Source organism: Tachyglossus aculeatus, chromosome 7 (assembly GCF_015852505.1).
Source record: "Tachyglossus aculeatus isolate mTacAcu1 chromosome 7, mTacAcu1.pri, whole genome shotgun sequence".
Classification (NCBI taxonomy): Eukaryota; Metazoa; Chordata; class Mammalia; order Monotremata; family Tachyglossidae; genus Tachyglossus; species Tachyglossus aculeatus.
Genome location: NC_052072.1, coordinates 3,718,251 through 3,740,997, shown reverse-complemented (window position 1 = coordinate 3,740,997; position 22,747 = coordinate 3,718,251). Strand labels below are relative to the sequence as shown.

At 46.1% G+C, this 22,747-nt stretch overlaps 1 protein-coding gene across 1 annotated transcript in view; it reads right to left on the bottom strand.

The window, feature by feature from the left end:
• Positions 1 to 22,747, bottom strand: part of PLCL1 (phospholipase C like 1 (inactive)) — a 189,466-nt gene that overhangs the window by 153,692 nt on the left and 13,027 nt on the right.

Genomic DNA, 22,747 nt, shown 5'->3' with positions numbered 1-22,747 from the left:
ATAACAATGATAATGATGGGTATGGTACTTGTTGAGCGCTTATTATGTGCCAAGCACTGCTCTAAGCGCTGGGGTAGATACGAGGTAATCAGGTTGGACCCGATCTCTGTCCCACATGGGACTCGCGGTCTTAATCCCCATTGTACAGATGAGGGAACTGAAGCCCAGAGGAAGAGAAGTGACTTGCCCAAGGTCACACAGCAGACAGGTGGCAGAGCCGGGATTAGAACCCAGGTCCTTCTGACTCCCGGGCCCGACTGTGAGCCCGTTGTTGGGTAGGGACCGTCTTTATATGTTGCCGGCTTGTACTTCCCCAAACACTTAGGCACACGGTAAGCTCCCAGGAAAAACGATTCAATCAATCAATCAATCAATCGTATTTATTGAGCGCTTACTGTGTGCAGAGCACTGTACTAAGCGCTTGGGAAGTACAAGATGACAACATCTAGAGACAGTCCCTACCCAACAGTGGGCTCACAGTCTAAAAGGGGGAGACAGAGAACAAAACCAAACAGACTAACAAAATAAAATAAATAGAACAGTATCTCCTGGATGCAAAGAGCTGTACTGAATGTCTGCGGGTGCAGGACACTGAACTGGACGCCTCCCTATGGCATGCAGAGCTGAGGATCTACTGAGAAGCACCATGGCGTAGTGGCTAGAGGCCGGTTCTGGGAATCAGAAGGTCATGGGTTCTCATCCCGACTTCGCCACTCGTCTGCTGTGTGACCTTGGGCAAGTCACTTCACTTCTCATCATCATCAATCGTATTTATTGAGCGCTTACTATGTGCAGAGCACTGTACTAAGCTCTTGGGAAGTACAAATTGGCATCACATAGAGACAGTCCCTACCCAACAGTGGGCTCACAGTCTAAAAGGGGGAGACAGAGAACAGAACCAAACATACCAACAAAATAAAATAAGTAGGATAGAAATGTACAAGTAAAATAAATAAATAAATAAATAAATAAATAGAGTAATAAATATGTACAACCATATATACATATATACATATATATATATATATATATATATATATATATATATATATATATATATATACACAGGTATGGGTCCGGAGCCCGGCTTTATTTAGACTGCACCCGGCGGCAAAAACATCCACCGGCTCCTCGGCTCCCTTTAAAGGACACTGAAGAGTGAGACGCCGACATCTGGCTCGAATCTTTTGCACGGAGCATCATCATCATCATCAATCGTATTTATTGAGCGCTTACTATGTGCAGAGCACTGTACTAAGCGCTTGGGAAGTACAAATTGGCAACCTATAGAGACAGTCCCTACCCCTTCGCTCGGTGGGAAACAGGTAGCCAAGGATGCCAGAAAGTCAACATATTCCAGCCCAACTGCCCAATCTGGACCCCGATTCTTTTCAAGTTACCCACAACATTCCTTCTATTTGGACTCTGGTAAATCAGTCCTTTGGGAATACTGTCGCCTGGATTGGCTCTCTTTACTCATTCATTCATTCAATCGTATTTACTGAGCGCTTACTGTGTGCAGAGCACTGGACTAAGCGCTTGGGAAGTCCAAGTTGGCAACATCTAGAGACGGTCCCTACCCAACAGCAGGCCAACGGTCTAGAAGGGGGAGACGGAGAACAAAACATATTAACCAAATAAAATAAATAGAATAAATATGTACCAATAAAATAAATGAATAAATAGAGTAATAAATGCACACAAACATATATACATATATATACAGGTGCTGTGGGGAGGGGAAGGAGGTAAGGCGGGGGGGATGGGGAGAGGAAGGAGGGGGCTCAGTCTCAGTCATCGTCATCATCATCAACTGCATGGCTCCTAAGGAATACATCTATGAAAATAAATGTGATGTTGCCACCCTTGCAGAAAATTATTTCACCATCATCATCATCATCAATCGTATTTATTGAGCGCTTACTGTGTGCAGAGCACTGTATTAAGCGCTTGGGAAGTACAAATTGGCAACATATAGATACGGTCCCTACCCAACAGTGGGCTCACAGTCTAGAAGGGGGAGGCAGAGAACGAAACAAAACATATTAACAAAATAAAATAAATAGAATAAATATGTACAAATAAAATTAATAAATAGAGTAATAAATGCATACAAACATATATACATATATACATACAGGTGCTGTGGGGAGGGAAAGGAGGCAGGCTGGGGGGATGGGGGGAGGAAGGAGGGGGCTCAGTCTCAGTCATCGTCATCATCATCAACTGCATGGCTCATAAGGAATACATCTATGAAAATAAATGTGATGTTGCCACCCTTGCAGAAAATTATTTCACCATCATCATCATCATCATCAATCGTATTTATTGAGCGCTTACTGTGTGCAGAGCACTGTACTAAGCGCTTGGGAAGTACAAATTGGCAACATCTAGAGACGGTCCCTACCCAACAGTGGGCTCACAGTCTAGAAGGGGGAGACAGAGAACGAAACAAAACATATTAACAAAATAAAATAAATAGAATAAATATGTACAAATAAAATAGAGTAATAAATGCATACAAACATATATACATATATACATACAGGTGCTGTGGGGAGGGAAAGGAGGTAAGGCGGGGGAGATGGGGGGAGGAAGGAGGGGGCTCAGTCTCAATCATCATCATCATCATCAACTGCATGGCTCATAAGGAATACATCTATGAAAATAAATGTGATGTTGTCACCCTTGCAGAAAATTATTTCACCATCACCATCATCATCATCAATCGTATTTATTGAGCGCTTACTGTGTGCAGAGCACTGTACTATGCGCTTGGGAAGTACAAATTGGCAACATCTAGAGACGGTCCCTACCCAACAGTGGGCTCACAGTCTAAAAGGGGGAGACAGAGAACAAAACCAAACATACTAACAAAATAAAATAAATCGAATAGATATGTACAAGTAAAATAAATAAATAAATAGAGTAATATTTATTACTCTACACCACTCCACAAAACTCCGCCCCTCAACCCCCTGTATCGATCCATAATTTATGTCTATGAATGTCTGTCTCCCCCTCTAGACTGAAACCTCACTGTGGGCAGGGAAAGCGTCTCCTATAATTGGTATATTTTACTCTCCCAAGCACTTGGTACAGTGCTCTGAACACAGTAAATGCTTAATAGTAATAATAATAATAACAATAATTGTGGTATTTGTTAACTGTACTAAGCACTGGGGTGGATCCCAGCCCATTGTTGGGTAGGGACCGTCTCTATATGTTGCCAACTTGTACTTCCCAAGCACTTAGTACGGTGCTCTGCACACAGTAAGCGCTCAATATGATTGATTGATTGATTGATTGATCCAAGCAAATCGGGTTGGCCACAGTCCCTGGCCCACGTGGGGCTCACAGTCTCAATCCCCATTTGACAGATGAAGGAACTGAGGCACAGAGAAGTGAAGGGACTTGCCCAAGGTCACACAGCGGACAAGTGGCAGAGCCAGGATTAGAACCCAGGTCCTTCTGACAACCAGGCCTGGGCTCTACCCACTAGGCCACGCTGCTTCTCTTCATTCCCCTGGTTAATTGATCTTCTTCCTGAGCTTTCCGTATGCTGCCATGATTTGTAATAATAAAAATAGAAATAATATTGGTTAAGATTATTATTTGTGGTATTTGTTAAGCGCTTACTATGTGCCAAGCACTGTTCTGAGCACTGTGTCCCACATGGGGCTCACAGTCTTAATCCCCATTTGACAGATGAGGTGACTGAGGCACAGAGAAGTTAAGTGACTTACCCAAAGTCACATCGCTGGCAAGTGGCAGAGTCGGGATTAGAACCCATGACCTCTGACTCCCAAGCCCACGCTCTTTCCACTAAGATCCGCTGCTTCGCTAATAATTGTGGTATTTGTTCACCGCTTACTATGTGCCAAGCACTGTACTAAGCGCTGGGGTAGACACTAGATCATCAGATTCCACATGGGGCTGGCAGTTTAAGTGGGAGGGAGATCAGGGATTGAATCCTCATTCCGTTGACGAGGGAATAATTCATTCATTGATTCAATCGTGTTCCAGCGCTTAGAACAGTGCTTTGCACATAGTAAGCGCTTAATAAACGCTATCATTATTTATTGAGCGCTTACTGTGTGCAGAGCACTGTACTAAGCGCTTGGGAAGTCCAAGTCGGTAACATATAGAGACGGTCCCTACCCAACAACGGGCTCACAGTCTAGAATAATAAATAAATATTAATGATAGTATTTGTTAAGCGCTTACTATGTGCCAAGCACTGTTCCAAGCACTTGGGGAGATACAAGGTCATCATGTTGTCCCGCGTGGGGCTCACAGTGTTAATCCCCATTTTACAGATGAGGTAACTGAGGCACAGAGAAGTGAAGTGATTTGCCCAGAGTCACTCAGCTGTTAAGCGGCAGAACCAGGATTAGAACCCACCACCTCTGACTCCCAAGCCCGGGCTCTTTCCACTAAGCCACGACGTGAAGTGACTTGCCCGAGGTCATGCAGCAGCATGAGAAGCAGCGTGGCTCAGTGGAAAGGGCCCGGGCTTTGGAGGCAGTGGTCATGGGTTCAAATCCCGGCTCCACCAATTGTCAGCTGGGTGACTTTGGGCAAGTCACTTCACTTCTCTGGGCCTCAGTTACCTCATCTGGAAAATGGGGATGAAGACTGTGAGCCCCGCGTGGGACAACCTGATCTCCTTGTAACCTCCCCAGAGCTTAGAACGGTGCTTTGCACATAGTAAGCACTTAATAAATGCGATTATTTTTAGACTGTGAGCCCACTGTTGGGTAGGGACTGTCTCTATATGTTGCCAATTTGTACTTCCCAAGTGCTTAGTACAGTGCTCTGCACATAGTAAGCGCTCAATAAATACAATTGATGTTGATTGATTGATGATGATTATTATTATTATTGTTATTACGCAGCGGCCAAGTGGCAGAGCCAGGATTAGAACCCACATTCTCTGACTCCCAAACCCGTGTTCTTTCCACTAAGCCACGCTGCTTCTCTGCAATTGTCTGCCGCTGACACTGAGTACTAGTAATAATGATATTTGTTGAGCGTTTACTATGTGCCAAGCACTATTCTAAGCGCTGGGGTAGATACAAAGTAATCAGGTTGTCCCACTATGGGGCTCACAGTCTTCATCCCCCTTTTCCAGATGAGGGAACTGAGGCCCAGAGAAGTGAAGTGACTTCCCCAAGGTCACACAGCAGACAAGTGGCGGAGGTGGAATTGGAACCCACGTCCTCAGACTCCCAACCTCGTGCTCTTGCTGCTGCTAATAATAATAATAATAATAATAATAATAATGGTATTTATTAAGCGCTTACTATGTGCAAAACCCTGTTCTAAGTGCTGGGGAGGTTACAAAGTGATTAGGTTGTCCCACGGGGGGCTCACAGTCTTCATCCCCCTTTTCCAGACGAGGGAACTGAGCCCCAGAGAAGTGAAGTGACTTCCCCAAGGTCACACAGCAGACAAGTGGCGGAGGCGGAATTGGAACCCACGTCCTCAGACTCCCAACCCCGTGCTCTTGCTGCTAATAATAATAATGGTATTTATTAAGCGCTTACTATGTGCAAAGCACTGTTCTAAGCGCTGGGGAGGTTACAAAGTGATCAGGTTGTCCCACGGGGGGCTCACAGTCTTCATCCCCCTTTTCCAGATGAGGGACCTGAGTCCCAGAGAAGTGAAGTGACTTCCCCAAGGTCACACAGCAGACAAGTGGCGGAGGCGGAATTGGAACCCACGTCCTCAGACTCCCAACCCCGTGCTCTTGCTGCTGCTGCTAATAATAATAATAATAATAATAATGGCATTTATTAAGCGCTTACTATGTGCAAAACCCTGTTCTAAGTGCTGGGGAGGTTACAAAGTGATTAGGTTGTCCCACGGGGGGCTCACAGTCTTCATCCCCATTTTGCAGATGAGGGAACTGAGCCTCAGAGAAGTGAAATGACTTCCCCAAGGTCACACAGCAGACAAGTGGCAGAGGCGGAATTGGAACCCACGTCCTCAGACTCCCAACCCCGTGCTCTTGCTGCTAATAATAATAATGGTATTTATTAAGCGCTTACTATGTGCAAAGCACTGTTCTAAGCACTGGGGAGGTTACAAAGTGATCAGGTTGTCCCACGGGGGGCTCACAGTCTTCATCCCCCTTTTCCAGATGAGGGACCTGAGCCCCAGAGAAGTGAAGTGACTTCCCCAAGGTCACACAGCAGACAAGTGGCGGAGGCGGAATTGGAACCCACGTCCTCAGACCCCCAACCCCGTGCTCTTGCTGCTGCTAATAATAATAATAATAATAATAATGGCATTTATTAAGCGCTTACTATGTGCAAAACCCTGTTCTAAGTGCTGAGGAGGTTACAAAGTGATTAGGTTGTCCCACGGGGGGCTCACAGTCTTCATCCCCATTTTGCAGATGAGGGAACTGAGCCTCAGAGAAGTGAAATGACTTCCCCAAGGTCACACAGCAGACAAGTGGCAGAGGCGGAATTGGAACCCACGTCCTCAGACTCCCAACCCCGTGTTCTTGCTGCTAATAATAATAATAATAATGGTATTTATTAAGCGCTTACTATGTGCAAAGCACTGTTCTAAGCACTGGGGAGGTTACAAAGTGATCAGGTTGTCCCACGGGGGGCTCACAGTCTTCATCCCCCTTTTCCAGATGAGGGACCTGAGCCCCAGAGAAGTGAAGTGACTTCCCCAAGGTCACACAGCAGACAAGTGGCGGAGGCGGAATTCGAACCCACGTCTTCAGACCCCCAACCCCGTGCTCTTGCTGCTAATAATAATAATAATAATGGTATTTATTAAGCGCTTACTATGTGCAAAGCACTGTTCTAAGTGCTGGGGAGGTTACAAAGTGATCAGGTTGTCCCACGGGGGGCTCACAGTCTTCATCCCCATTTTGCAGATGAGGGAACTGAGCCCCAGAGAAGTGAAGTGACTTGCCCAAGGTCACACAGCAGACAAGTGGCGGAGGCGGAATTGGAACCCACGTCTTCAGACTCCCAACCCCGTGCTCTTGCTGCTAATAATAATAATAATAATGGTATTTATTAAGCGCTTACTATGTGCAAAGCACTGTTCTAAGCGATGGGGAGGTTACAAAGTGATCAGGTTGTCCCACGGGGGGCTCACAGTCTTCATCCCCCTTTTCCAGATGAGGGACCTGAGCCCCAGAGAAGTGAAGTGACTTCCCCAAGGTCACACGGCAGACAAGTGGCGGAGGCGGAATTGGAACCCACGTCCTCAGACTTCCAACCCCGTGCCCTTGCTGCTGCTAATAATAATAATAATAATAATAATAATAATAATGGCATTTATTAAGTGCTTACTATGTGCAAAACCCTGTTCTAAGTGCTGGGGAGGTTACAAAGTGATTAGGTTGTCCCATGGGGGGCTCACAGTCTTCATCCCCATTTTGCAGATGAGGGAACTGAGCCTCAGAGAAGTGAAGTGACTTCCCCAAGGTCACACAGCAGACAAGTGGCAGAGGCGGAATTGGAACCCACGTCCTCAGACTCCCAACCCCGTGCTCTTGCTGCTAATAATAATAATGGTATTTATTAAGCACTTACTATGTGCAAAGCACTGTTCTAAGCGCTGGGGAGGTTACAAAGTGATCAGGTTTGCCCTGCTGAGAGCTCACCTCCTCCAGGAGGCCTTCCCAGACTGAGCCCCTTCTTTCCTCTCCCCCTCGTCCCCCTCTCCATCCCCCCGTCTTACCTCCTTCCCTTCCCCACAGCACCTGTATAGATGTATATATGGTTGTACATATTTATTACTCTATTTATTTATTTATTTATTTATTTATTTTACTTGTACATTTCTATCCTACTTATTTTATTTTGTTGGTATGTTTGGTTCTGTTCTCTGTCTCCCCCTTTTAGACTGTGAGCCCACTGTTGGGTAGGGACTGTCTCTATGTGATGCCAATTTGTACTTCCCAAGCGCTTAGTACAGTGCTCTGCACATAGTAAGCGCTCAATAAATACGATTGATTGATTGATTGATTGATCAGGTTGTTCCACGGGGGGCTCACAGGCTTCATCCCCATTTTGCAGATGAGGGAACTGAGGCCCAGAGAAGTGAAGTGACTTCCCCAAGGTCACACAGCAGACAAGTGGCAGAGGCGGAATTGGAACCCACGTCCTCAGACTCCCAACCCCGTGCTCTTGCTGCTAATAATAATAATAATAATAATGGCATTCATTAAGCGCTTACTATGTGCAAAGCACTGTTCTAAGCGCTGGGGAGGTTACAAAGTGATCAGGTTGTCCCACGGGGGGCTCACAGTCTTCATCCCCATTTTGCAGATGAGGGAACTGAGCCTCAGAGAAGTGAAATGACTTCCCCAAGGTCACACAGCAGACAAGTGGCAGAGGCGGAATTGGAACCCACGTCCTCAGACTCCCAACCCCGTGCTCTTGCTGCTAATAATAATAATGGTATTTATTAAGCGCTTACTATGTGCAAAGCACTGTTCTAAGTGCTGGGGAGCTTACAAAGTGATCAGGTTGTCCCACGGGGGGCTCACAGTCTTCATCCCCCTTTTCCAGATGAGGGAACTGAGCCCCAGAGAAGTGAAGTGACTTCCCCAAGGTCACACAGCAGACAAGTGGCAGAGGCGGAATTGGAACCCACGTCCTCAGACTCCCAACCCCGTGCTCTTGCTGCTAATAATAATAATAATAATAATGGCATTTATTAAGCGCTTACTATGTGCAAAGCACTGTTCTAAGCGCTGGGGAGGTTACAAAGTGATCAGGTTGTCCCACTGGGGGCTCACAGTCTTCATCCCCATTTTGCAGATGAGGGAACTGAGGCCCAGAGAAGTGAAGTGACTTGCCCGAAGTCACACAGCTGACAATCGGTGGAGCCGGGATTTGAACCCATGACCTCTGACTCCAAAGCCCGGGCTCTTTCCACTGAGTCACGCTGCTTCTCTTGAGGGCAGGGAATGTGTATTTTGATTCTATTACAGCGGCCTTAGCTCTCAATACAGCGGTTTTGGGTGCATGGCGCTGAGGGGGTGTGGGATAAATCCCATTGATGAAGAACAGAAGAAGGAAAACAAGGAAGAGGAGAAAGCTGAAGAGGAGGAGGAGGAGGAGGTATTAAGCCCAATTAATCCCTCTTTTCCCCGGCCCGTTCTCCCTTTTGAGCCGTCTGTGCACGTCAATCTGTGACCTTTGGACTCCGGAAGCAGCGCGGCGTAGTTGGTAGAGCCCGGGACTGGGAGTTAGAAGGACTTGGGTCCTAATAATAACAATATTTTGGTATTTGTTAAGCGCTTACTATGTGCCAAGCACTGTTCTAAGTGCTGGGGGAGATACAAGGTAATCAGGTTGTCCCACGTGGGGCTCACAGTCTTCATCCCCATTTTCCAGATGAGGTAACTGTGGCACAGAGAAGTGAAGTGACTCGCCCAAAGTCACACAGCTGACAAGTGGCGGAGCCGGGATTAGAACCCATGACCTCTGACTCCCAAGCCCGCGCTTTTTCCACTGAGCCACGCTGCTTCTCCGCTTCTAATCCCAGCTCTGCCACCTGTCTGCTGTGTGACCCTGGTCAAGTCACTTCCCTTTTGGGGCCCCAGTTCCCTTATCTGTAAAGTGGGGATTGAGATTGTGAGTCCCATGTGGGACTCACAGTTTTCATCCCCATTTTCCAGATGAGGTAACTGAGGCACAGAGAAGTGAAGTGACTCGCCCAAAGTCACACAGCTGACAAGTGGAGGAGCCGGGATTAGAACCCATGACCTCTGACTCCCAAGCCCACGCTTTTTCCACTGAGCCACGCCGCTTCTCTGCTTCTAATCCCAGCTCTGCCACCTGTCTGCTGTGTGACCCTGGTCAAGTCACTTCCCTTTTGGGCCCCAGTTCCCTTATTAAGCGCTTAGTGCAGTGCTCTGCACACAGTAAGCGCTCAATAAATACGACTGATTGATTATCTGTAAAGTGGGGATTGAGACTGTGAGTCCCACGTGGGACAGGGCCTGTGTCCAACCCGATCTGTTTGCATCCACCCCATGACTTAATACAGTGCCTGCCACATAGTAAGAGTTTAACAAATACAAACAGAAACGTATTTACAACTAGTCAGAACAAACCACTGAATAAATATATATACACCAAAGTGGTAAGAATGGGGATAAATCAATTTATAAATACGAGAAATGGGTGGTCATTCACTCCCTTGGTGAACTCATTCACTCCCACGGCTTCAACTATCATCTCTACGCTGGTGACCCCCAGATCTCCATCTCCGCCCCTGCTCTCTCTCCCTCCCTTCAGGCTGGCATCTCCTCCTGCCTTCAGGACATCTCCACCTGGATGTCTGCCCGCCACCTAAAACTCAACATGTCCAAGACTGAACTCCTTGTCTTCCCTCCCAAACCCTGCCCTCTCCCTGACTTTCCCATCACTGTTGACGGCACTACCATCCTTCCCGTCTCAAGAGCCCGCAACCTTGGTGTCATCCTCGACTCCGCTCTCTGGTTCACCCCTCACATCCAAGCCGTCACCAAAACCTGCCGGTCTCACCTCCGCAACACCGCCAAGATGCGCCTTTTCCTCTCCACTCAAACCGCTACCCTGCTGGTTCAATCTCTCATCCTATCCCGACTGGATTACTGCATCAGCCTCCTCTCTGATCTCCCATCCTCGTGTCTCTCCCCATTTCAATCCATACTTCATGCCGCTGCCCGGATTATCTTTGTCCAGAAACGCTCTGGGCATATTACTCCCCTCCTCAAAAATCTCCAGTGGCTACCAATCAATCTGCCTATCAGGGAGAAACTCCTCACCCTGGGCTTCAAGGTTGTCCATCCCCTGGCCCCCTCCTATCTCACCTCCCTTCTGTCCTCCAGCCCAGCCCGCACCCTCCGCTCCTCTGCCACCGCTAATCTCCTCCCCACTAGGCCTCGTTCTCACCTGTCCCACCGTCGACCCCCGGCCCATGTCCTCCCCCGGGCCTGGAATGCCCCCAATCCCTCTGCCCATCCGCCAAGCTAACTCTCTTCCTCCCTTCAAAGCCCTACTGAGAGCTCACCTCCTCCAGGAGGCCTTCCCACACTCAGCCCCTCCTTCCTTTCCCCCTCCAGATCCCCCCCGCCTTACCTCCTTCCCCTCTCCACAGCACCTGTATATATACGTTTGTACAGATTTATTACTCTATTTATTTTACTTGTACATATTTACTATTCTATTTATTTTATTTGGTTAATATGTTTTATTTTGTTGTCTGTCTCCCCCTTTTAGACTGTGAGCCCACTGCTGGGTAGGGACCGTCTCTATATGTTGCCAACTTGGACTTCCCAAGCGCTTAATACAGTGCTCTGCACACAGTAAGCACCCAATAAATACGACTGAATGAATGAATGAATGGTCGATCTTCGACCCGTAAGCAGACAGAGGAAAGTGAATATGTAGGTGTGAATGGAATGCCTTCGTAGTAAAGTAGGTACAAAAGTTTTAGGGCTGGCAGCTGAGAGGAGAAATCAATCAGAGAAGGCCTCTTGGAAGAGATGAGATTTCAGAACGACTTTAAAGATGTGGAGAGTTGCGGTCTGGCGGACTTAAAGACGCGGCACGGCATCACGGCTACAGCCCAGGCCTGGGAATCAGAAGGTCGTGGGTTCTAATCCCGGCTCCGCCACTTGTCCGCTGTGTGGCCTTGGGCAAGTCACTTTACTTCTCCGGGCCTCAGTTCCCTCACCTGGAAAATGGAGACCGTGCACCCCATGTGGGACAGGGACTGCGCCCAACGCGATTTGCTTGGATCCAGCCTAGTGCTTTGGATGGTTCCTGGCACCTAGTAATAATAATAATAATAATAATAATGCATTTATTAAGTGCTTACTATGTGCAAAGCACTGTTCTAAGCACTGGGGAGGTGACAGGGTGATCAGGTTGTCCCACGTGGGGCTCACAGTCTTCATCCCCATTTTCCAGATGAGGGAACTGAGGCCCAGAGAAGTGAAGTAACTTGCCCAAAGTCACCCAGCTGGCAATTGGCGGAGCCGGGATTTGAACCCATCACCTCGGACTCCAAAGCCCGGGCTCTTTCCTCTGAGCCACGCCGCTTCTCCAGTAAGCGCTTCACAAATCCCACAAATAAAGAATAAAAAAAATGAAGTGGAAGAGTGTTCCCGGCAGGACAAAGGGCAAGAACCACAGATCAGAGCAATCTCTAACGACCGTTGTGAAAGGCTTGGGAAGCATGTAAATAGCGTCGAAATTCCCCTTAACCTTTCATGGTTCCCTAGGCTAGGATATCCCATCATTGATTCTGAATATGTCAAACACTCCAGTACTTGATGTGAAATGCCCCAGATGAACTGAATTGCACTAGTTAAGCCTATTAATATTTACTAGAAATCTATTCTGCAGCCAAGTAGTAAACTCCTCAAAATGCACATTATTCTGGGAGGAGGCCAATCATTTCCACCCAACCGCAACCCGCTATGTCGAATCCAGAAGCCATCGAGAACCACCGTGGTATTCGTTAAGCGCTTACTATGTTCCTGGCACTGTACTAAGTGCTGGGGTGACTACAAGCAAATCCGTAATAATAGAGTATTTATTACTCTATTTATTTATTTATTTATTTATTTTACTTGTACATATCTATTCTATTTATTTTATTTTGTTAGTATGTTTGGTTTTGTTCTCTGTCTCCCCCTTCTAGACTGTGAGCCCACTGTTGGGTAGGGACTGTCTCTACGTGTTGCCAATTTGTACTTCCCAAGCGCTTAGTACAGTGCTCTGCACATAGTAAGCGCTCAATAAATATGATTGATTGATCCGGAGTGGCGGGCGGTAGATAGCGGCATGGCGCGGTGGATGGAGCCCGGGCTGGGAGTAGGAAGGTCACGGGTTCTAATTCTGACTCCGCCACGTGTCTGCTGCGTGACCTTGGCCAAGTCACTTCACTTCTCTTCCACTTCCCGGGCTTTGGAGTCAGAGGTCATGGGTTCAAATCCCAGCTCCCCCACTTGTCAGCTGTGTGACTTTGGGCAAGTCACTTCACTTCTCTGCACCTCAGTTCCCTCATCTGGAAAATGGGGATGAAGACTGTGAGCCCCCCGTGGGACAACCTGATCACCTTGTAACATCCCCACCGCTTAGAACAGTGCTTCTGTTGGGGAGGGACCGTCTCTATATGTTGCCAACTTGGACTTCCCAAGCGCTTAATACAGTGCTCTGCACACAGTAAGCGCTCAATAAATACAACTGATTGATTGATTGATTGATTGGCTGTCCTCCCACCACCTAAAACTCAACATGTCCAAAACAGAGCTCCCTATAATAATAACGATGGCATTTGTTAAGCGCTTACTATGTTTAGAGCACTGTTCTAAGCGCTGGGGGGGATACAAGGTGATCAAGTTGTCCCACGTGGGGCTCCCAGTCTTCATCCCCATTTTACAGATGAGGGAACTGAGGCTCAGAGAAGTTGAGTGACATGCCCAAGGTCACACAGCAGACAAGTGGCGGAGCCGGGATTCGAAGCCATGACCTCTGACTCCAAAGCCCGGGCTCTTTCCGATGAGCCACGCTGCTTCTCTCCCAAACCCTGCCCTCTCCCTGACTTTCCCGTCACTGTTGACGGCACTACCATCCTTCCCGTCTCACAAGCCCGCAACCTTGGTGCATCCTCGACTCCGCTCTCTCGTTCACCCCTCACATCCAATCCGTCACCAAATCCTGCCGGTCTCACTTCCGCAACATCGCCAAGATGCGCCCTTTCCTCTCCATCCAAACCGCTCCCTTCCCGGTTCAATCTCTCATCCTATCCCGACAGGATGACTGCATCGGCCTCCTCTCTGACCTCCCAACCTCCTGTCTCTCCCGGCTTCAGTCCACACTTCACTCTGCTGCCCGGATTCTCTTTCTACAGAAACGCTCTGGGCGTGTCACCCCCCCCTTCTCAAAAATCTCCAAGTTATTGTCCTATCAACCGCCGTATCAAACAAAAACTCCTCACTGTCGGCTTCAAAGCCATCCATCGGCTCGCCCTCCCTTCTAATAATAATAATGATAGCATTTATTAAGCGCTTACTATGTGCAAAGCACTGTTCTAAGTGCTGGGGAGGTTACAAGGTGATCAGGTTGTCCCACGGGGGGCTCACAGGCTTCATCCCCATTTTACTTATGAGGTAACTGAGGCCCAGAGAAGTGAAGTGACTTGCCCAAAGTCACACAGCTGACAATTGGCGGAGCCGGGATTTGAACCCATGACCTCTGACTCCAAAGCCCAGGCTCTTTCCACTGAGCCACGCTGCTTCTCTACGACTCCCTTCTGTCCTTCTTCCTCCCATCCCGCACCCTCCGCTCCTCTGCCGCCGCTCACCTCCTCCCTGGGCCTCCTTCTCCCCTGTCCCGCCGTCAACCCCCAGCCCACGTCCTACCTCTGGCCTAGAATGCCTTCCCGCCTTAAATTCATTCATTCAATCGTATTTATTGAGCGCTTCCTGTGTGCAGAGCACTGTACTAAGCGCTTCGGAAGTACAAGTGGGCAACATATAGAGTCGGTCCCTACCCAACAGTGGGCTTACATCCACCAAACGACGACTCTCCCCCAGTTCCAAGCCCTACTGAAGGCCCACCTCCTCCAGGAGGCCTTCATCATCATCATCAATCGTATTTATTGAGCGCTTACTGTGTGCACAGCACTGTACTAAGAGCTTGGGAAGCACAAATTGGCAACGTATAGAGACGGTCCCTACCCAACAGTGGGCTCACAGTCTAAAAGGGGGAGACAGAGAACAAAACCAAACATACTAACAAAATAAAATAAATAGAATAGATATGTACAAATAAAATAAATAAATGGAGTAAAAAAAATATGTACAAACATATATACACATACACAGGTGCTGTGGGGAAGGGATGGAGGTAAGATGGGGGGGATGGAGAGGGGGACGAGGGGGAGAGGAAGGAAGGGGCTCAGTCTGGGAAGGCCTCCAAGACTAAGGCCCACTATTCATCATCATCATCACCAATCGTATTTATTGAACGCTTACTGTGTGCAGAGCACTGTACTAAGCGCTTGGGAAGTCCAAGTTGGCAACATATAGAGACAGTCCCTACCCAACAGTGGGCTCACAGTCTAAAAGACTACTCCTCAGATCCCACTCCCTTCCGCGGTACCTTGACTCACTCCCTCTACTCTTCCCCCCACGCTTATGTAAATACATATCTTAAGTCACTTAACTTCTCTGTGCCTCAGTTCCCTCATCTGTAAAATGGGGATTAAGACTGTGAGCCCCCCATGGGACAGCCTGATCACCTTGTAAACTCCCCAGTGCTTAGAACAGTGCTTGGCACAGAGTAAGAGCTTAATAAATGCCATTATTATTATTATATGTATCTACCTTTTAGACTGTGAGCCCACTGTTGGGTAGGGACTGTCTCTATATGTTGCCAACTCGTACTTCCCAAGCGCTTAGTACAGTGCTCTGCACACAGTAAGCGCTCAATACGACTGATGATGATGATGATCTATAATTCTATTTAATAATAATAATAATGGCATTTATTAAGCCCTATGTGCAAAGCGCTATTGTACACGCTAGGGAGGTTTCAAGATGATCAGGTTGCACAGTCTTAATCCCCATTTTCCAGATGAGGGAACTGAGGCCCAGAGAAGTAAAGTGACTTACCCAAAGTCACACAGCTGACAAGTGGCGGAGCCGGGATTTGAACGCACGATCTCTGACTCCAAAGCCCGGGCTCTTTCCACTGAGCCATGCTGCTTCTCATTTATATTGCTTCTTATTTGTAATCAATCAATCAATCAATCGTATTTATTGAGCGCTTACTGTGTGCAGAGCACTGTACTAAGCGCTTGGGAAGTCCAAGTTGGCAACAGATAGAGACAGTCCCTACCCAACAGTGGGCTCACAGTCTAAAAGGGGGAGACTTGTATTGATGTCTGCCTCCCCCCGTCTATTCATTCATTCATTCAATCGTATTTATTGAGAGCTTACTGGGTGCAGAGCACTGGACTGAGCGCTTGGGAAGTCCAAGTTGGCAACGTCTAGAGACGGTCCCTACCCAACAACGGGCTCACAGTCTAGAAGGGGGAGACAGACGACAAAACAAACTCTGAGCCTATTGTGGGCAGGGATTGTCTCTTTTTATTTGCTGTATTGTACTTCCCAGGCGCTTAGAACAGTCCTCTGCACAGAGTAAGTGCTCAATAAATACGACTGAATGAATACTATGTGCCAAGCACTGTAATAATAATAATGACGGCATTTGTTAAGCATTTACTATGTGCAAAGCACTGTTCTAAGCGCTGGGAAGGATGCAAGGTGATCAGGTTGTCCCACGGGGGGCTCACAGTCTTCATCCCCATTTTACAGATGAGGTAACTGAGGCCCAGAGAAGTTAAGTGACTTGCCCAAAGTCACACAGCTGACAATTGGCGGAGCCAGGATTTGAACCCATGACAAACCCCTCACTGTAATAATAATAATAATAATGTTGGTATTTGTTAAGCGCTTACTATGTGCAAAGCACTGTTCTAAGCGCTGGGAAGTTTACAAGGTGATCAGGTTGTCCCACGGGGGGGCTCACAATTTTTATCCCCATTTTACAGATGAGGTAACTGAGGCCCAGAGAAGTTAAGTGACTTACCCAAAGTCACGCAGCTGACAATTGGCGGAGCCAGGATTTGAACCCATGACAAACCCCTCACTGTAATAATAATAATAATAATGTTGGTATTTGTTAAGCGCTTACTATGTGCAAAGCACTGTTCTAAGCGCTGGGAAGTTTACAAGGTGATCAGGTTGTCCCACGAGGGGGCTCACAATCTTTATCCCCATTTTACAGATGAGGTAACTGAGGCACAGAGAAGTTAAGTGACTTGCCCAAAGTCACACAGCTGACAGTTGGCAGAGCCGGGATTTGAACCCATGACCTCTGACTCCAAAGCCCAGGCTCTTTCCACTGAGCCACAGCAGCTTCTCCAAGCGCTAATTATGTGCAAACTACTGTTCTAAGCGCTGGATAATAAGTTTGGTATTCGTTAAACGCTTACTATGTGCAAAGCACTGTTCTAAGCGCTGGGGAGGACACAAGGTGATCAGGTTGTCCCACGTGGGGCTCACAGTCTTCATCCCCATTTTCCAGATGAGATCACTGAAGCACAGAGAAGTTAAGTGACTCGCCCAGGGTCACACAGCTGAACGCTGGGGTTGATTTGAGATCTTCAGGTCCCACGTGGGGCTCGCGGTCTAAGTAGGAGGGAGAACAGGTCATGGGTTCTAATCCTGCATCCGCCACTCGTCTGCTGGGTGACCTTGGGCAAGTCACTTCACTGGGCCTCAGTTCCCTCATCTGTGAAACGGAGATTGACACTCCGAGCACCACGTGGGACAAGGAATGTGTCCAACTCGATTTCTTCGTATCCACCCCAGCGCTCAGTACAGTGCCTGGCACATAGTAAGAGCTTAACAAACACCATGATTATTATTGTAATTATTATCACGATCTAGTAATTAGTATTAAGTGCAGTAGAGTCAGTTCCGTTTCCTAGCGACGCCATGGATCTACTTTAGAGAAGCAGCATGGCTCAGTGGAAAGAGCGCGGGCTTGGGAGGCAGAGGTCATGGGTTCGAATCCTACCTCCCCCACATGTCTGCTGTGTGACCTTGGGCAAGTCACTTCACTTCTCTGGGCCTCAGTTCCCTCATCTGGAAAATGGGGATTAAGACTGTGAGCCCCACATGGGACAACCTCATCTCCTTGTGTTCCCCCCAGCGCTTAGAACAGTGGTTTGCACATAGTAAGCGCTTAACAAATACCAACATTATTATTATTATTATTATTATTATTTCTCCAGAACGTCCCGTCCTCGGCCATAATCCACAACCTTTCTAACCGCTTTTCCATTAAGCATTTACTATGTTTATTATCTTATTATTATGCTTATTAATAAGCATTTATTATGCTTACTATCGTCATTACGGTCTCTCTCCATCTAGCCACCTGTCTGCCTCTGCCACGTTTTCCCAGAACTTTTCCTAGCATTAGTGTCTTCTCCAGAGCATCAGTCCTCCCGATGATGTATCCAAAATATGCTCATCTAAATCGAGTCATTTGGCCTTCCAAAGTCCACTCTGGCTTAATATGCTCTAAAATCCATTTATTTGTTTTTCGGGCTGTCCATGGTATCCACAAAAGCCTTCTCCAACACCACATTTCAAAAGAAGCGATGCTCTTTCCCTCCTGTTTTTTCACTGTCCAGCTTTTGGATCCAGACGTTGTCACCGCAAACACCGCAGAATTGACCGTTTGTACTTAATAATAATGATAATAATGATGACGGCATTTATTAAGCGCTTACTATGTGCAAAGCACTGTTCTAAGCGTTGGGGAGGTTACAAGGTGATCGGGTTGTCCCACGGGGCGCACACACAGTCTTAACTCCCATTTTACAAATGAGGCAACTGAGGACAGAGAAGTTGAGTGATTTGCCCAAAGTCACACAGCTGACGATTGGCGGAGCCGGGATTTGAACCCATGACCTCTGACTCCAAAGTCCGGGCTCTTTGCCACTGAGCCACGCTACTTTTGTCTTTACTTTTGACTTTTTCCAGGCTCTTCATAGCAGCTCTTCCTAACACTAATCTTTGCCGTATTTCACGACTACCAGTTCCTTGAGTATTGATTATCGATCCCAGGAGAGAAAAATTGTCAACTATTTCAATCTTCTCCCCATCCGCTACAAATATGTAAAAACTTCCAGTTGCCGCGATCTTCGTTTTCTTGACATTCAAACGTCGGTCCTCTTTTGTCTCCGTTCCTTAACTTTTAATACTAAGCCCTTCAAATCTTCTTCACTTTCTGCTAGTAGTAGATGGTAAATTCAGTCATTCATTCAATCATATTTATTGAGCGCTTACTGTGTGCAGAGCACTGTACTAAGCGCTTGGAAAGTGCAATTCGGCAACAGATAGAGACGGTCCCTACTCAACAACGGGCGCTAAAGTCCAGCGCCTAGAACAGTGCCCAGCGCTTAGGACAGTGCTTTGCACATAGGAAGCACTTAATAAATGCCATTATTAGAGAAGCAGCGTGGCTCAGTGGAAAGAGCACGGGCTTTGGAGTCAGAGGTCATGGATTCAAATCCTGGCTCTGCCATGTGTCAGTTCTGTGACTCTGGGCAAGTCACTTAACTTCTCTGTGCCTCCGTTCCCTCGTCTGTAAAATGGGGACTAAAACTGTGAGCCCCCCGTGGGACAACCTGATCACCTTGTCACCTCCCCAGCACTTAGAACAGTGCTTTGCACATAGTAAGCGCTTAATAAATGCCATTATTATTATTATTATTATTATTATTATTATTATTATTATTTCACAGTCTAGAAGGGGAGACAGCAAAACAGAACAAGTAGACAGGTGTCAATACCATCAGAATAAATAGAATTATAGATGGTGTTCGAACCAGATTAGCTTGGATCGACCCCAGTGCTGAGAACAGTGTTTGACCCATGGTAAGCACTTAACAAATACCATTATTATTATTATTATTATCATCATTATTATTATCATTGGAGGCATCTACCATCTAACAATATATGGTAAATTCCTTATAGGCAGGGACTGTGTCTACTAACCCTGTGAGACTCTCCCAGGCGTTTAATACAGTGCTCTGCACAGAATAAGAGCTCAGAAAATGCTATCGTCTGTTTGGTCATCATGTCACAAAACTTTCTCGAGGGAAAATACACACTACTGGGCATCTTCATTCTAATTTTGACACATAAACCTGGTGGGAATTTCATTCCTCATCAGCTGTGCGAACCACAAAACGTAGAGCGAGAGAAAAGCCAATAATCGAAAACCCTGTCGCCGCATCCGTTAACTCTACGGACTCTGATTTTTTCTTTTCCCTTCTGCCCCACCACTGAATACTTCTACGTTTTTTTTTCCTCCCTGAAACCTATCTTGAAAATATCTGCTTTCGTGAAGTCACAGTTGGCGTAGGCATTTTAACAATCTAAAATATGCAACGCTTCCTCCCCAACGGCCTGTTTATTAGTTTCACAAGAGCACACATTTTGACCTCCGGTTCAAAGCAAAACCCAAGTGTGGTTTCGTCTACTTTTAATCCGAGTTCGCACCCTAACAAGGGCACTCCCTTCCACATAATCTTCCAACCACAGAACAACTGAAATTACAAGATATTAGTAGCTACTGCACACCGCAAAAAATTCTTCAAACAGAGCAAACCTGCTTTTAGCTGTCAGCCGCAACCCCTCTCTTTTCCTCGGATTACACCTCTCCCCTCAAATTAGAGAAGCGGCACGGCCTAGTGGAAAGACCCCCCCCCAAGCCTGCGAGTCAGAGGGTCTGGGTTCTAATCCCAGCCCCACAGCTTGTCTGTATATATATATTTATATATATATATAAATAAATATACACACACACACATACACACACACACATATATATACACACACACATATATACACACACACACATATATACACACACATATATATACACACACACATATATATACACACACATATATATACACACACACATATATACACACACACATATATACACACACACATATATACACACACACATATACACACACACACACACACACACACACATATATATATATATATATATATATATATATTTTCGCAGATCCACTATCCTCTCCTCTACTCGTACTCTCCTGCTGACTCCTACCACTGATAATCCTTGCTAGCCAATTTCACCTAATGAGTGAATCAACTGATCATAAACGACTTTATCTAATACTGCTAGTCACCCTCCAAATTGCTCTCCTTATGGCTTTTAGCGTGGTCGAGTTCATAATATACTATATTTTATTTGAGACCACCCTAATCCCCACCTTAATTATTATCGCGCGATAACGCAGGGTTATATTTTCTGTTTTACACCTTATTAGGCTCCCTGCCTCTTCTTGTGGCCTTGATTTTTACACAAGCACAAATAGGTTCACTCCACATTCTCCTATTTTTATATATATATATATATATATATATATATATATATAATCTGTATATGTGTATATATATGTATATACCTGTATATATGTATATATACCTGTATATATGTATATACATATACCTATATATATGTATACATATACCTGTATATGTATATACATATACCTGTATATGTGTATATATACCTGTATATATGTATATACATATACCTGTATATATGTGTATATATATCTGTATATACATACACCTGTATATATGTATATACATATACCTGTATATATGTATATACATATACCTGTATATATGTATATATATACCTGTATATATGTATATATGTTTGTACATATTTATTACTCTCCATTTATTTTACTTGTACATATCTATTCTATTTATTTTATTAATATGTTTGGTTTTGTTGCCTGTCTCCCCCTTCTCGACTGTGAGCCCGCTGTTGGGTAGGGACCGTCTCTAGATGTTGCCAACTTGGACTTCCCAAGTGCTTAGTCCAGTGCTCTGCACACATTAAGCGCTCAATAAATACAATTGATTGACTGATTGATTGATTGATTGAATCATCTGTAAAATGGGGATTGACTGTGAGCCCTCCGTGGGACAACCTGATCACCTTGTAACCTCCCCAGTGCTTAGAACAGTGCTTTGCACATAGTAAGCTCTTAATAAATGCTATCATTATTATTATTATTAAATACGATTGAATGAATGAATCAATCAATCAATCGTATTTCTTGAGCGCTTACTGTGTGCAGAGCACTGTACTAAGCGCCTGGGAAGTCCAAGCTGGCAACATCTAGAGACAGTCCCTACCCAACAGTGGGCTCACAGTCTAAAAGGGGGAGACAGAGAACAAAACCAAACAGACTAACAAAATAAAATAAATAGAATAGACATGTACAAGTAAAATAAATAAACAGAGTAATAAATATGTACAAACATATATATATATATATATATATATATATATGCAGGTGCATATAGTCATCGATTCATGAATGAATGAAGGACAAGGAATGCATCCAGCCTGACAACTCTGTAGCGATCCCACTGCTCAGAGCAGTGCTTGGCACAAGTGCCTCAGTTCCCTCATCTGTAAAATGGGGATTAAAACTGTGAGGCCGCCCCCCCATGGGACAACCTGCTCACCTTGTAACCTCCCCAGCGCTTAGAACAGTGCTTTGCACATAGTAAGCGCTTAACAAAAACCATCATCATCATTATTATTATTATAGTAAGCTCTTTGAGTACCATCATCAATCGTATTTATTGAGCACTTACTATGTGCAGAGCACTGTACTACCGGAATTATTATTATTATCATTATTATTACTATTATTATTATTATTATTATTATTATTATTATTATTGTTTTATTTCCCACTCCCACAGTAAAGCCAGGGAGAGAACAGGAAACCAGAATGTGGAGTTGGTTGGCTGAGGCGGTGAGAGCCGCGTTGAAAAAGCGGGGGAGACGGGGGTCCCTCTGGGCCATTATTTCCTGGACCGTCTGAGACCTCCCTTCCTGGACTGTTTGTCATTTCCTCGGGGTCCTCGGTTGCCCATCCGCCAAGCTCGCTCTCTTCCTCCCTTCAAGGCCCTGCTGAGAGCTCACCTCCTCCAGGAGGCCTTCCCACACTGAGCCCCTTCCTTCCTCTCCCCCTCGTCCCCCTCTCCATCCCCCCCATCTTACCTCCTTCCCTTCCCCACAGCACCTGTACATACGTATATATG